The sequence below is a fragment of the Thermobia domestica genome, chromosome 4 (genome assembly GCF_964235325.1).
Source record: "Thermobia domestica chromosome 4, izTheDome1.hap1.1, whole genome shotgun sequence".
NCBI lineage: Eukaryota > Metazoa > Arthropoda > Insecta > Zygentoma > Lepismatidae > Thermobia > Thermobia domestica.
Window position 1 is genome coordinate 317,592,170 of NC_137457.1, and position 15,590 is coordinate 317,607,759.

The following is a 15,590-nucleotide window of genomic DNA, read 5'->3' on the forward strand; positions in this document are numbered from 1 at the left end:
CGACTGGGACGGATGGGGACGCGGCAGAAGTCCTAAACGGCACAAGACCTAAACGTCATAAGACCTAAACGGCACAAGTCCTAAAAATCATTTCGCGGCACAAGTCCCAAAAATCATTTCGCGGCACAAGTCCTAAACGGCACTGGACCTAAACATCTCTTGTGGCGCTACCATCGCGTCCGTGCCAAGAATACTGTCAATCTCTTAGTCAAAGTTTTAGATATACTGTTTCATATTACAGAACCATAGTTCTTACATGCAATTTGTATAAATACATATTCTATCGTTTTGAACTAATAAATAAATAAATATATGAAGACTATTGTCCTTTCTTACTCTTTCCATGATATATTTCTATGGTGACAAAATTTTAACTTCCTACCAAATGTGATTCCCAGATCTTTCATAATGTCTGTTTTTTCTCTCTATGGCCACACCATTGACCTCATATTAGTAACATATTGTGTTTTAGTTATGTACACTCATGTCCAAAATGATTGTCGCATATCTATAACTGTCTTCTTGTAAGAATATAATTTGATAATGATTTTGCACAGTATTGTTAATACTGATACTATGTGTATAATTGGGAAATATATATTTGTGGTAAATTTCATATGAAAAAAAATATAAATACGAAAATTAGAATTAATAAAACAAAATGTTGCTAAATGGACAATAACATTTTATTTTCGTTTTATTGTTCTTATGTACTGCTCTTTTGACATGAAATTTGCCACATACATGTCTTTGCCGATTATAAGCATACTAACATTATAAGAATTACCAGGCGAATGCGTTATAAAGTAATATTCCTACAACAACATATTTATAGACATGGGACAATAATTTTTGACATGAGTGTACGTCATAAATTTTGCTTTCCTTAAGTTATTCTAACGTAAATTATTTTTACACGTATATTTAATGTCTACAAGTCTTTCTGTAGCAAATAGTTGTCGTAATTAACTACTTCTTACTCGTTATCATTATTGATAATAATTTTAGCATTATGAACATAGCTGTTACCGTTGGAATTAAATACATTCATAATAGTATTGTGGCAACTAGTTACTACTGAAATTCTTTCTCGAATATTTAATCTAATTATAGTTTGTAGCAATGGTGGCTACAGAATGGCTTATAGCCCATAGTGCCTCACTGAAATTATTAGAGGATCCTTGAAAAGCAACTAATGAATTGAAATTAATGAGAAACTCATATATATATATATATATATATATATATATATATATATATATATATATATATATATATATATATATATATTATTTAATACAAGAACATTACGTTTAATCAATGCCGCAACTATGATTGGGGAAGGGATATATTTAAGTACGAACCATTGAAATAGTGTGGAAGCAATAGCTATTTTTTCTGAGTTTTGCGTCCTTATAAAACGTTATGATTACAAAGGAGGGTTTCGACTTTGTAAGATTGCCAGATCGCCAATGGCAAGAAGAAGTGGACCGAAGTGAATGAAATTGTGCACAGATATTGTAGACGTAAAATAAGGGAATATGGGTTTCGTATTTTTCTAGAAAAAAACGGTTGGGTGGGGCACGGACCCCTCCAAACCTTTGATTAAGAAATATCAAAAATGCTAATAACAATATGTCAGAAGTGCCTAAAGGTCATGAAGAACTGCAACAAAACTTTGTTTAGAGAAAATACTCAAAAAATAAACTAAGACGTGTTTTTTTTTTTTTTTTTTTTTTTTTGAATTTTCTTCGGAAAACGATATTTGGGGCAAAAGATTAAGGAATACGTGATTCGTATTTTCCTGAGGAAGAAAAAGAAAAGAAAGAAACTGTTGGGTGGACCGACGCGTTGGGTGGCGGAAAGAGTGGACCGAAGCGAATGAAATTGTGTGTAGATATTATAAATAAAATAAGGCCTTTCGTGTTCAACAAGTGTCTCCATCCGATTTCTTCAAGTTTGGCACATCAACAGTAAGCACAAACAGTATAGCGTTAGTTATAGTATTTCGGGAGGCCCCTTTCATCTCAAAATGTTTTTCACGTGTCGATTTATTTTCTGTTTACTGTTGATGTGCCAAATTTGAAGCAAATCGGATGCGGATACTTGGGAAATCCAAGAGGCCTTACTTTACATCTACGCACAATTTAATTTGCTTCGGTCCATTCCTTCCTCCGCTACTACGGTAATATTTACTCTTTTTCGGAGGGTCCCTTATCCCAAAAACTGCTTTTTCCGCACAAACTAAAAACACGTGTTTCATTTTTGTTTTTTGCACAAAGTTTCGTTGCAGTTCTTCATATCCTTTAGGAACTTCCAATGTACGCTTATTTGCACCTTTCATATTTCGCAATCAACAATTTCAACATCTAGATCAGTGCCCCATCCAATATTCTTTTTTCTTGTTTAGGAAAATACGAAACACGTATTCCCTCATTTTACATCTACAATATCTGTGCACAGTTCCATTTACTTCGGTCCACTTCTTCTTTCCTTTCGGGCGTCAACTTTCAAAATTTTGGGTGGATACTTTTGCTCCCTAAAACCGGTTTTTGCATAAAATTTAAAAAAAAAACTCATATTCGTTTATTTTTTGCGTATTGTCCCTACACAAAGTTTCGTTGCAATTCTTCATGTCCTCTACGCATTTCTGACATACTGTTATTAGCACTTTTGATATTTCATGATCAAAGGTTTGGAGGAGCCCATGCCCCACCATACCGTTTTTTCCAGAAAAATACGAAAAATGTGTTCCCTCATATTACGTCTACAATAACTGTGGACAGTTTCAATCACTTCGGTCCATTTCTTCTTGCCTTTCGGGCGTCAGCTTTGAAAAATTTGGATTGGGGCTTTGCCCCCTAACACCGTTTTTCCGCAGAAAATTAAAAAAAACGTATTTGTTTATTTTTTGCATATTGTCATTACACAACGTTTCGTTGCAATTCGTGATGTCCTTTAGGCATTTCTGACATACTGTATTTCGCACTTTTGATATTTCGTGATCAAAGGTTTTGAGGGGTCCGTGCTCCAGCGAACCGGTTTTTTTTTTTTTTTTAAGAAAATACAAAACACGCATTCTTTCATTTTACGTTTACAAAATCTGTGCACAATGTCATTCACTTCGATGCACTTCTTCTTGCCTTTCGGGCGTCAACTTTCAAAATTGTGGGTAGGGACTTTTGCCCTCTAAAACCGTTTTTCCGCAGAAAATAAAAAACACGGATTCGTTTACCGGTATCTTATATGTAGTATCTAACTGCCAAATTTTATCAAAATCGGAATGTTACCATTGGCAAGTGTTACATGTTGGTATTGTATGTAAGTGAATTACAAAAGAGTTCTTTTTCTGTAGGAAGAGGGTGAAGCTTTCGCTTGAAACAGTACTCCCTGCTTGTGTAGTTGCTAGCGCGTGTGACTTTCACACAAGGTCTCAAGTTCGATTCCCATTGAGAATTTATTATGCAAGTTTTTTCCTCAAATTTACGAGTTCCGTATATATTTGGCACATCTTTAAAAAAATTAAAATTTCAAGTGTTCTGGAATTAATTAATGTAGAAAAAAGGACTGTTTTATATAAACACCTCTCCATATTAGAAATTTTACTTTGGAGTTCATGATTCATTCCCGTTCTGCCTAAAGGCCCTCCAGCACTTTGTAGAAAATATTTTAAATAATCTGTTTAGGCAGAACAGGAATTCGCGTTCCGTCTAATCTTTGGAGACAGGGAATTTTATGCTGGAAGGATTTTTTAAGGTATATATATATAGCACCGAAATGCTTGACTCCTAGCGTGGTTTTATGCACATCAGAAGTCATGTAGGTGCATATAATGACTGTAGTAACGAGAGCGGGGACAAAACCCAAGCGATAAAAAATCCTAGAAAAATTATGATAAGGTGGACAAAATCCTATGGACAGCATTATATGAGTATATATTTGATTTACCAGTGCTCGCCCTATATGATTATTTTTTCCTTCAATTGTCACATTTTCTTTCTTTTAAAATACCGAAAACCCAATAAAACTTATTCCTAAAAATGTTATAATAAAAGGGTAGATTGGCTTTAATTACTTTCACACACACCCACAAGAAAAAAGTTCTGGGTACTCCTATTTATTATACATTTAATACGTTTGAAATACGTTCATCATGTTATTGTTAGACCATTGATTTTAATTGTGAAAATTATGATATTATTTGATTATTTTTAAACGTTCATCTTCATGACGGAGCATATAGGAGTCTTATTTTGAGCGTTGTATAAATATTTATTTATTTTAATCCTGAAATACTGATCAAGACATTTTTTAAGCCAAGATCAGAATGTGAAATATAGTCTATACTTACTACAGACGTGTTCAAATTATTAGACTCAATATTCAGTTTCTGAATATTTTACAGTTCTTACAATATTACGTGAGAAAACGCCTTTCAATTTAGTCCAAATTACTGTTCTGTAACTCTGTTCTAATTTCTTTTGGTCAAGGCACATGCTTTTCAATATCAGTTAAACAAATGCGTACGTGACATTTAAATATAAATACAATACAGTGTCTGTATCTAAATTGGAAACAAAAAATGAAATGGAATACTTACAAAAAAAAAATGTCTCACACAAAGATTGGTATTTTGTATGAAATCCGTTATTCTTTATTAAGTCTTTTATCCTTTGTGACATGCAATATGCGAGTTTAGCACATTTTGACTTCAATTCAGCATCATGATACCGCAAATTGTTGATCTCCTCGTTCAATTGATGTTTGGTTGTGATATGCTTCTTCTTTAGCTTTTCCTTCATGAAGCTCCAAGGGTTTTCAATCGGGTTCATATCAAGACTATTGTCAGGCCACGGAAGAACACTAATTTCGTTGTTCTCGAAGAATTGTGTCACAGTTTTGCCCCGGTGGCATGGGCCTTCATCATGCATAAAGATAAAGTGTGCGTCATCAAACCAGATTACAGTCTAGGGAAGGAGTTCTTCTTGAAGAACTTGTAGGTATTGGTCGTGCTTCATTGAGCAATCTAATATAGGGGAGGTTGCCCCAGTACCGCGTTTTTACTATTTTTCTATTTGCTTAAGAACCAATCAGCAAATCGATAGAAGAAAACACACTGACAATAATCACAGTATAACGTTTTTATTATAAGATTTCAACATTAAACTTTTCGATTTTCTAAAATGCTCAAAATGCCGTTGGTCAAAAAACTGTTCCCAGTACCGGACAGATTACTATAAATATCAAAGCGAGGAGTGGTTGTAAATATGCAAGCAAATGATATGTTGTACTTATGAAATACTAATACAATTTAATTGCTATGTTAATAGTATTACATAATCCACTTCTTACAATATTAGCTGACAAGATGAGCTACATCCTTTATTAGTACTTTTGGTTTAAAAGTATGAAAATTGAGTAGAAAGTTAAAAAAGGCAAAATAAAATAGTACTTCACCGCAACCATGTTTCTCTCCCTACTAAATTGTACACTACAACCGTTGGTACAAGCAACATATTTATAAACTTCTACAAAAATAATAAAACTAAGACTATAGTAACAATAATGTGTAGGAAGTTAAAGCCAAAAAAATTTTCAAATTAAGTGCTTCATCTCAGTAAGCTCACTGCTTACAATTTTCACAAATGAAGTACTCAATATTTTCACTGTCGTTACACGCAACATGTGACCATCCTCGGCAACTGCAGCACTGTACTCAATCCTCATCGAAACCTCCACAAATAACACACTCCGTGAGAGTATTTTCCTCTGTTTTGTCCAGCAGCTGTTCGAACACTACAGTTTCCTGCTAACACACTATCCACAGCTTTCTTCATACTTTCTTCATCCCGTTTCTCTTTCTTGTATGTAGCCATCCTTGTACCAAGTTCCTAGAAATCAAATCCACCCTAAATATCTTCTCAACTAAGACTAATTGGGTAACTTCTCGTGCTCGTTGACCGTCGTGGTGAAAAGACGTATGTGTGTCTAGCTCCGAAGTGCAGCAGAGCGTAAAGAGAAAGATGGGTGTCTATTCGGTCTATTCAATTATAGTAAATCAAGAAATGGATTTTCTGTAGAAATTGTTGGTGCGCGAAGCGAAACCCAGAAATCATATTATGTATATGGAATAATGATTCTCGTAATGCTTGTTATAGGAGGTGTTGAAACCAATCCGGGTCCCACTAGTTCAAACAAATCGGATATTGCTGAAATCAAGGCAATACTAAACGGAGTGAAAATTTCAAATGAAGCTGTTGTCAGTGAATTGCGTGGGTTGACAGAAACCGTGACAAAAATTATGGATAGACTTGATTTGATTGACAAGAAACTCGAGACCATAACAAACGACGTCAGTGAACTACAAAAATACACTGAATTCCTGGAAGAACGGCTAGGCGACCTCGAAAATAGGAGTAGAAGGCAAAACATTGTGTTGTATGGCGTTGAAGAGGGCGAAATAGAGATATAGACAGAAACTGAAGAAAAAGTGTGCAAAGTAATTCAAGACAGATTAAAAATTCAATTAAGAGACGACGAAATAATGCGAGCTCACAGAGTAGGAAAGATAACTGCGAATAAAAATCGACCTATCATGTGTAAGTCTTTAAGAGACAAAACCAAAGATGATGTTCTTAAAAGCAGACGCAAACTTCGTGGTAGTAACATTTACATTGAACAGGATTATTCTAACAAAGTGAGAAATGAACGCCAAAATTTACAAGTTTTCATGAAAGAGGCAAGGCAACGCGGTAGTTATGCTTATCTGCAGTTTCGTTATCTCTATATTGATGGGGAAAAATTCACTTTAAGTGCACTTGAAAATAGAAACAGACAGCATCCAAGCAGAACAAGAGACTCAACATTCCAGCTTACAGCCTCTGAACCCGTCACCAAATCAGCCTAAGGCAGTTCAAAGTGAAAGTTTTAGTGCTCTGAAGAATGTTAACCCTCCCTTTGTTCCATCCCCACTGTTAAGAAACCAACTACCCAGCCCTGAGTCAGTGAAGCGGAAATCAACCTGCAACCGATGAGAATTTTGCGCTCAGGAACTGCATCAATTAGTAAGTACACCAAAATTAGTAAATACCAAATGTTTCATAAGCAGAACTTCACCTTCAAGTTTTACTGTATTGCCAAGCCCCGAGGCTCATTCATTGTCATGCTCTGTAGATAATAGCTGTGTATCCGAAAATATGCTTCAAAACCATACTTGTAAATTGTTTTCAGTGTTTTATCAAAATACTTTTGGTTTACGGTCCAAAGCCCTAGAATTCTATACAAATGTCTTATCAAATAATTATGATGTAATCACAATCACCGAAAGTTTTTTAACAGAATGTCATACTGATGGAGAATTTTTCGATAAAAGATACCAAGTTTTTCGTCAAGACAGGAACCTTGAACTTTCAAAAAATTGTAAGGGGGAGGGTGTAATAATAGCAGTGCATCAAAATTACAATGTCTCCTATATAAACTCTTGTAATCTAAATGTGGAATGTTAATTGTCAAACTCTCCAGTCACCCACTAAAGATGTTTATTTGTGCAGCATACATTCCTCCGGATTCAACTGTAACGACATAAGAATTTTTTTATGAATTTATTGAGAGTAATGTTCCAATAGGAAGCACCGTTCTTTGCATAGGGGACTTTAATATAAGTCAAATAACGTGTTCTAATTTTGACCTCCTACTTTCAACAAATAAATGTAAAGACTTAGATAACTTCATGTCCCTGTATGACTTAATTTCGCATAATGACATTCAAAATAGTAATGGCCGAATCTTAGACTTAGTACTCTCAAATCTTAATGACGCTTCCGTAATAAAAGAGTGTTCTCTTGTTACTAATGAAGACAGGCATCACCCAGCTTTACTTATCTCTTTCCCATTTCAACACCTGCAGAAATCTAAGAAAGAAATTAAGGAACCCGGTTTTAATTTTAGAAAAGCAGATTTCCAAAAGATGTACATAGAACTCTCTAAAGTAAACTGGGATTGCCTTTCGCAATCGGATGATGTAAATATAGCATTAACAAACTTTTATCAAATGATTAACAACATATTTTCTATATGTGTCCCACTTAAAAGACATATCAGCAGAAGTTATCCATGTTGATTTACTTATAATATAATTAAGAAAATAAAATCCAAAACATATCACCATAACAAGTGGAAAAATAGATCAACAGATATACTTTATCATCGTGACCAATTTGAGAGACTGCGTAAAGAAATAAAATGTGACATAACATTAGCCTACAAAACTTTTATTTTAAACTCAGAATGCTCTATCGAGAAAGACCCAAACCATATCTGGAGCTTTATTAAAAGCAAAACACAGCATTTGTCATCAAACTCCCTTACATACAGTCGTCAAGATATCCAACATGTCAGTGAAATAGCACAGGCATTTGCACATTATTTCCATTCAGTGTACAACAATGTACCCGCCACATACGACGTTGACTCTTTTCTCGCTAATCGAACCGAATGTAATATATTAGACTACTTTCAATTAGATGAAATAAAACTCGAAGAAATAGAAAATGCTATACGAGCGTTGAAACCAAAAGCATCTTGTGGTCCTGATAACATTCCCCCTTATGTTGTGAAAGGTTGCAGTGATATATTTAAATATCCACTTCGCACTATATTTAATATTTCTATTAGAACAAACTCTTTCCCAGATAAATGGAAAGAAAGTTTAGTCTGTCCATTACCAAAATCTGGAAAAAAGAGAGAAATAGAAAATTTCAGGCCAATTGCTATTCTATCGCCTTTTGCAAAAATTCTTGAAAGTATATTATATGCGCGAATTTTAAATCATGTAAAACCTGTTCTATCAACTTATCAACACGGCTTCTTACGTAATAGGTCTACTTCGACCAAGTTATCAACTTTAACAAATTTTATAGTAACAGAATTAGATAAAGGCGGTCAAGTAGATGTCGTTTATACTGATTTTAGCAAGGCATTTGACGTCGTTGATCATGATGTCTTGTTGCTGAAAGTAGCATCTCTGAACTTTTCGAAACAAGCAATGGAGTATCTTGTATCATACTTGCATAACCGAAAACAATATGTTTCATACAAAGGATTTGTTACTGAAAAATTTAATACTCTATCAGGAGTCCCTCAAGGATCTAATCTAGATCCTCTGTTGTTTCTTCTTGTTATTAATGATATTCCTCTATGTATTAAAACTTCTCAAATTCTTCTTTTTGCCGACGATCTCAAATTGTACTCCAAAGTGAGTTCAAGTGATGACTGCGTGAAACTTCAACAAGATCTAGAGAGTATTCAAATGTGATGTGATAAGAATAAATTAGTCCTGAATGTTTCCAAATGTAAATCTGTATCTTTTACGAGAAAAGAAAATCAAATTAACTTTACGTATACAATAAGTGGCAATTCCTTGTCTACCCCAAATACTATCAAAGATCTAGGAATTATATTTGATAGCAAATTAACCTTCACTCAACACATTGACGCGATAACGAGTAGTGCATATAGAAACCTAGGTTTAATTTATAGGATAGGACAGGATTTCTGCAAACAGTCAACATTTATAAGGTTATATTTTTCATATGTGAGGTCAAAATTAGAATACTGTTGTACTGTTTGGACACCAAATGTCACTAAATACACTGATGCAATAGAAAATATACAATTTAAATTCTTAAAAATGCTTACATACAAGAAAACCGGTTTCTATCCAAAGTATGTCTCCTATGAAGACTTGGTAAGGAATTTTAATTTTCAAACATCAGAAAAAAGAAGATGAGTTTTTGATTTGTTGTTCTTACATAAATTATTAAATAGTAAAATTGATTGTCCAGAATTAGTTTCAGAAGTATTATTACGTGTCCCAACAAGTAAGACTAGAACAGCAAACGCTGGGACATTCTATTGTAGAAAAGCAAGAACTAACATATTACATAAGTCTCCTCTGTGGAGAATGTGTGCTTCATATAATGAAATGATTAGATTTCATGTAATAGATGTGTTTAGTATGTCAGAGAACAAGTTCAAAAGAATTATCATGCAATAACTTATGTATAATTAGATAACGTATATTTGTGTATGTATAATAGTGTATGTTAAATAATTCTGTATACGACACTATAACTGGGCATTAAGCCTGTTGTGTTGTCCTTGTGAAATAAATAAATAATAATTAAATAAATAAATAAATAAATAAATTTCTTCTGTCTGGTACTGGAAACATTCGGAGTGTCCGGTATTGGGATCACACGATCTATTAGAAAAAGTATTTTCAACTAAAGACCATGGAAACTTTAGTTAATGCTTTCACACTGTACGCTTCTTTAATTATTAACAAATATTATGAGAGTAAGATAAATTTAGTTCACTCACCTGAGAAAAGTGCAAATCTTCTGTAAAAGTTATATGCGTAATGGAAGAAAGCAGCGAGGATCAATTTTCAGCGATTTACTTAAGACTGGCGCGCACGACAGACAACTGGCGCCAAACACTTACCCCTGTTGATAAATGCTACAGATGCATGTAGAACAACTACCGCTCTCTAACGCCGGAATGCTAAAATTAGTACTGTCCGGTACTGGGAAGTGTCCGATACTGGGGCAAGCTCCCCTATATAGTTTCCCAGGCCCGAAGACAAACATCACACGCCACACCATGACTGAAGTAGGATGCTTCACTGTTTGTTGGAGGCATTTCAACTTGAATTCCTCAAGAGATCGACGTCGCACATGTTTTGAACATTCATCAGACACGAAGACACATGATTCATCACTGAAACTCCTATTCTCCAATCATCAGCAATCCAATGTTCTAGGCCTCGTGCCAATTCAAGGCACTTCTTTCCCATAATTCGAGTAATTTTTGCTTTCCTTCTTGCCCTGAGTTCTTTTGTTCCCTCAGCACAAAGAATCCCTTGAACCTTTTCAGGCAAAATGTCTACACCATACTCAGCCACTTTTATGCTTAAGTCTCTAGAAGTTGCGTTTCTGTTTCCCAGAGCCAATTTTTTTAGTTTTTTGATACCTCTTATCGCAAGCTTTGGATCTCCCCCACACTTCCAAAGCCTATTTTGCTGATATATTTGCTTCTTGCTCATCGCAACGGAGATTTTACTCACAGATTTTTGCCCTACCCCAACTCTAATACCAATTTATCGTTGTGTATATCTTCCTTCCTCCAAAAGTCCAAAGAGACAACTTCCGCTTTACAGGAAGAAAGGTCTCTGGCTTTTCAAATTATGCCGCGATTACAGGACTTCATAGAATAAAAGATTAATACACAAAACACGTCAAGATCACTTTGAACTGACCAATTCAAACTGTTGAACGCTTTGGATGTCGTAACTGCTTACGACTGCAAACACAATACTTCAAATTGTAACTTGTTGTTAGAAACCACAATAGTTGTCTACAACTGAAATACCACTTTCAGAACTCTCTACTAATGCCATCTGTTGTTCATCGGTGATATCCTCGCTTCAAGTGTACAGTAAACAAATGAAGAATCCTATATTGGTGGTTTAAACCACTAAATTACATGTTCAAGAACTCCGAAATTAGGACTGCAACATCAATTTCGCATTTTTCGAGGGTAAGTCTAATAATTTGAACACGTCTGTACAACAGTCTTACGTGTTTCATTGAGATTTCAGTATTTTAAAAAGGTTACTTCAATAAATTGAAGAATTACAAATAACATTTTAGGTGCATGGCATCATCATCATCATAGGTATTCTGCCATTATTGGCAGGTCATTTGCTGCAACTGAGAAGTTTCCATGCTCAATGGTCTTCCGCTAACCTCTTTCTCTTCACGTACGATATTTCTGTTTAGATATCGTCCATCAATTGTAGTCTCCTTCGCCCCTCCCTCTGTCAAAGGTGTGTGACAGTTGTAGAAAAGAATAATCATCCTTTTATTAGGCTGCGCCTATGATTCTGTCCCTTGATTTTGGTTCATCTTGTCGGAAGTTTCAAGGTCTTGTCCTCTTGGATTTTGTCCTAGATTCGTAATAATCTGTTTAGAAATTCTAACAAAGTCTGTACAAAGAATAAACATATCTTCCACTTTCATCATAAATTTGAGATGTTATTCTACTTGTTCTTTTCGGAAAATGACTAGGATACAGTTCTGTCATTAGCAGTGTTATTCACACCTATTTTAATAAAAATTAATGTAATTTTTTAACACCTGTAGGGAAATGGAAAATTGATTGATTCAGTTGCAGGAAAGCCGTCTGACCTTGTGTCTGAAACGAATATAAAACAAACTTAATTCAACCTAATATCAAGTCATTTCACATCAAAATTTTATTCAGTTTCCCTGAAGTTCATTTCTAACATGCTAAGGCTCTCAGTACGTAAAATGTGTCACAGTTCGCATCCTCAAGAGATGTTTGGCCACATATTAAGTTAACAATGCAAGAGAACGCATAAGGAGGACTTTAAGAAAGAGTTTTAGTCTTGTACATCACAACTCCTTTTTCAGCATCACCTTATCAGCTGATTTGTCTCCTATACATAATTCTATACTATAGTGATAACATGCTTCTATTCAAATATTTATATTCTCAATGTACAAGCTTGTAAATAGCACCAATATAAAATATCAATATCACACATTCAAATACTTGTATGTTTTTTATAGAGTTCCAACCAAATCAAAAGGTCAGATAATCGGGGATAAACGCCGTGTTATGCACCTTCTTGGATTATTTGTTTAATGTATGGCCAAACATGTCTTGGGAATGTGAAATATTCTTGCTTTACTGTACTGTGGGGTTACAACCACAGTAATTTGCTCAATTATCAGTTCTTTACTGAAAGAATGTGGGGATAGCACTTCGCATGGCAAGAGAGAAAGTATGTGGGGATCTGAGCAGTACAGCGCTGAAGTGATTAATTGGAGATGAATGAAATGAAATGCATGTTTTCTAATAGAAGAGATCACAGAGACGCAAAGGTTAGGAAAGGAAAGGAAAGGGTTTACTGTACCTCAGCCATTTCGATATGATGAGCCTCTTCAAATATCGGGTGAAGCCTTATCCTCCAATCCGTTGAGTGATTCCGTCTGGTATCGATCCTGGACCTCACGTTCGAGAGTGAAGAACCTCTAGACCTCAGGGCAACAGCTCCCAGATATCCTGGCCTCTTCGGAATGACACCTCTGTCATGCAATGGACGGTGAGGGCCCAGGCGTGCCGACCGTCTCTCAATTGTTGCTACGACGACTCTTCTGAATAGGGGTCCAAAGTGTGTTTCTGGCGGCTTCTGTCACACTTCTCACCTGGAGGGTCGGGTGTCCCCTGGTTTTGTTCTACTTCCTTGCTTTCGCTTCTTCCTGGTGTTCCGCACGTGGGTGACTAGCTCATCACAATTATCTTGGTCAATAGGGAAGTTTGTTAATTGCTGAAACGGTGTGACTGAGTTTGTTTTGATGAAGTTACGGAAACTAGGAAGAGAATGGTAAGGACGAATTTATATTGGGATGAGGTGACAACATAGGGAAGTCTCTTCTTTATTATTTAATAATTACAATTTCTTGTTTGAAAAACAAAATAACAACATACAGGGAAAATTCAAAATAGGTGCTAAGCCTGATATCCTCTACAATATGATACCTTTCATTTACTGCTAACCTTAGCATGTTGGACATGAATTACTGGAAAACTGAGAAAAATTTTGTTTTGAAATGACTTTATATTAGACCGAATTAAGTTTGTTTTGTTTGTTTCAGTTACAATGTCAAACGACTTTCTTGCAACTGAGTCAATCAATTTTCCATTTCTCTGCAGATATTTTTAAAAAATCACATTCATTTTTACTAAAATAGATTTTTTTGCCGTCTACCCGGTTAAAGGGTTTTGCCCTTTCTTCGGGGAAGTGATTCATATACATTTTGGACTCAATAATATTATAGTGGGTCTATGGGATTTTTCTTTATTCATTAATAAGTAAATAATTTATACATACATTCAACACTGATAATGGTTAATCAAGCGAACGATAAATAAACAATAGTAATAATAACAAAAAGGTAGTAGGTGCACAAAACGAATATATAAGGTGATAGGTGCACAATGAGTAAATAAGTGAAAAGTAGTATAACATTATATATATGAATATAGGCTAACAAAGGGAAAAAGCGGTAACAAATAGAAAACATTATATATATAACTGAAAGGACGATATGCTGAAATGATAATGAATGAATTGCACAGATGCCACATCACGAGGTTTTGTTAATGGACAGATGCAGTTATCTTCTGTTCCTGGGGCCACTCAGGAACTGATGAAGACAGGGGAGGCCCATATTAGTTGGTAATCACTGTGCGTATGATGGATAAACATGAGGTGATAGATGACGTGGATGATATATGGCAAAGATCTCGGGGTCTCTAGTGGCAGGGTCCAATTGGAGGTGATATAGTGTCATATAGTGTTGCAGCGGAGAGTCGATGTATCGTGGTGGTGCATCGTTATCTCTATCGTAGCGTATAATGTCCTGTAGCATTACATGGTGTAACTCAAACCGAGTAGTAATGTATCGGGTTCGAAGCTGCTCCAAGTGTGGGAGTAAGGATGGAAAATCGATAAGATCGTACAGGAGCCTAGTTGGACTTGGTAACCTGATTCTATACGCTAACCGTAAGGCATGTCTCTCCATGATACACAATTTGATAATATTTGTCAGATGCAGAGACCCAAGCCATGTGGCCATATGTTAAGGTACTTCGCATGAAGGCTTTGTAGGTATGTAGTACCATAGAAGTTTGTAAGCCCCAGCTTGTACCAACTAGCCTTTTAAGTAAATTGAGTCGATTTTGAGACTGGGTGACAACCTTCTTAAGATGTGAGATCCAAGATAATTTACTGTCAAAGACGATACCAAGGTAAGTCAGAGTCGAATGAACCGGAACTGGTGTATGCTCAACATGAAGGCGTAGTAAAGTCGGGTTACGGTACACTCTGGAGCGTCGTCCTGGTGGTAAAAATACAATTGATTGTGTCTTCGCAGAGTTAATACTCAGTCTCCATATGTTACATCAGTCGACAAAGCTATCAATAGCAGGTTGCATAAGGCGATTAATTTGCTGAATAGTACGGGCTGTTGAAAGAAAAGCTGTATCGTCAGCAAACTGATAAATTTGGATATTGGCTGGTAATCTGAGATCGGCAACGTATAAGAGATAGAGGAGAGGCGACAAAGACGAACCTTGAGGTACTCCAGAATGTAAGAAGATTGGATGAGAGAGAGTGCTGTTTATGGATATGTATGCCAGACGTCCTGTTAAGAAGGAATTGACTAACTGTATGTAGGAAATAGGTAATAGAAAGTGATGCAGTTTATAAATAAGCCCAGGATGCCAAACTTTATCAAACGCTTTCTCGAGATCAAATGTGACTAAACAATAAGGAAAACCCCGGTTATATTGGTTATAAACGGCCGTGGTAAGGCGTAATAGCTGATCTATAGTACTAAAATAGATGTGAATAATACTGCTAATAACAAAACTGTATCTACTCATTTTTGCGAGAAGAACAAGTGGAATAACATTTAAAATTTGTGGTGAAACCTGAAGAA

General features: G+C 35.5%; 1 protein-coding gene across 2 annotated transcripts in view; it reads right to left on the reverse strand.

The window, feature by feature from the left end:
- The window catches only part of LOC145683556 (phospholipid scramblase family member 5-like), a 107,889-nt gene that overhangs the window by 48,007 nt on the left and 44,292 nt on the right, over nt 1-15,590 (reverse strand). The gene's annotated exons all lie outside the window — the stretch shown is intronic.